This window comes from Pundamilia nyererei, unplaced genomic scaffold, assembly GCF_000239375.1.
Source record: "Pundamilia nyererei isolate P.nyererei 1_Seehausen unplaced genomic scaffold, PunNye1.0 scaffold00494, whole genome shotgun sequence".
Classification (NCBI taxonomy): domain Eukaryota; kingdom Metazoa; phylum Chordata; class Actinopteri; order Cichliformes; family Cichlidae; genus Pundamilia; species Pundamilia nyererei.
In genome coordinates, this window is record NW_005187895.1 from 121,261 (window position 1) to 122,027 (window position 767).

Here is a 767-nt window from a genome sequence, read left to right on the forward strand (position 1 = left end):
GTGTGTGTGTGTGTGTGTGTGTGTGTGTGTGTGTGTGTGTGTGTGTGTGTGTGTGTGTGTGTGTGTGAGAGCTGAGGCCTTCCAGCAAGTCTATTTTTAAGGCGGTGACAGCTGCCTCAGCCTGCAGGCCTCACAGCAGTGCTGAGACCTAACAGCTCTGAGCCTTAAACAGCAGCAGAGGAAGAGCTGCTCTCAGATCAGATCAGATGTGTGAAAATTCAGAAATAATAAACAGGACTTCAGCTGCATAGAAAACATCTCCTACCTGTGTCAGTGTGTGTGTCTGAGAGCGAGTGTGTTTTCCTACCTCTGTCTGAAAGGTGCTCCTCTGAAGCCGACTCCGACCGCTCTGACACAGCCTCCTAAAGTTAGACCCTCTCACCTCCCCCCACCCTGGACCGCCTGGCCAGTGGAGGCCCTGACACCTGACACCAGAGCTGTGGAGTAACTGAGTACTCTTACTCGAGTACAGTTCAGTTAACCTTTACTTAAACAGGCCTCATTAAAAGACACAACCAAACCGAGATGGAGAGACACACACTGATAAAAATGCTAATTAAATGCAAATTAAGGAAATGTTTATTGAATAACATGCATTGCAGGAGGATTCAGCTTTCTCTAATTTCACTGAGATTTACATCCACAACATGATTATGTCTCCTTCCCTCCTACTACCTTTCCTCCCTTGTCTTTTTTCACATACTTCTTCTTCTTTCTTCCTTGATTCCTTTGGTTTCTTTTCTCAGTCCTTTTCTCTCCTCTTCTTT

General features: G+C 46.0%; 1 protein-coding gene across 2 annotated transcripts in view; it reads right to left on the reverse strand.

Moving 5' to 3' along the window:
- The window catches only part of dusp27 (dual specificity phosphatase 27), a 33,766-nt gene extending 33,379 nt beyond the window's left edge, over window positions 1–387 (reverse strand). Inside the window, exon 1 of one of the 2 annotated variants that reach the window (XM_005754006.1) lies at window positions 308–387. The gene's annotated coding sequence lies outside the window, so the exon portion shown is untranslated. The remainder of the gene's footprint in view (window positions 1–307) is intronic. The other variant, XM_005754007.1, reaches the window with a different exon arrangement.
- Window positions 388–767: the final 380 nt, after the last annotated feature.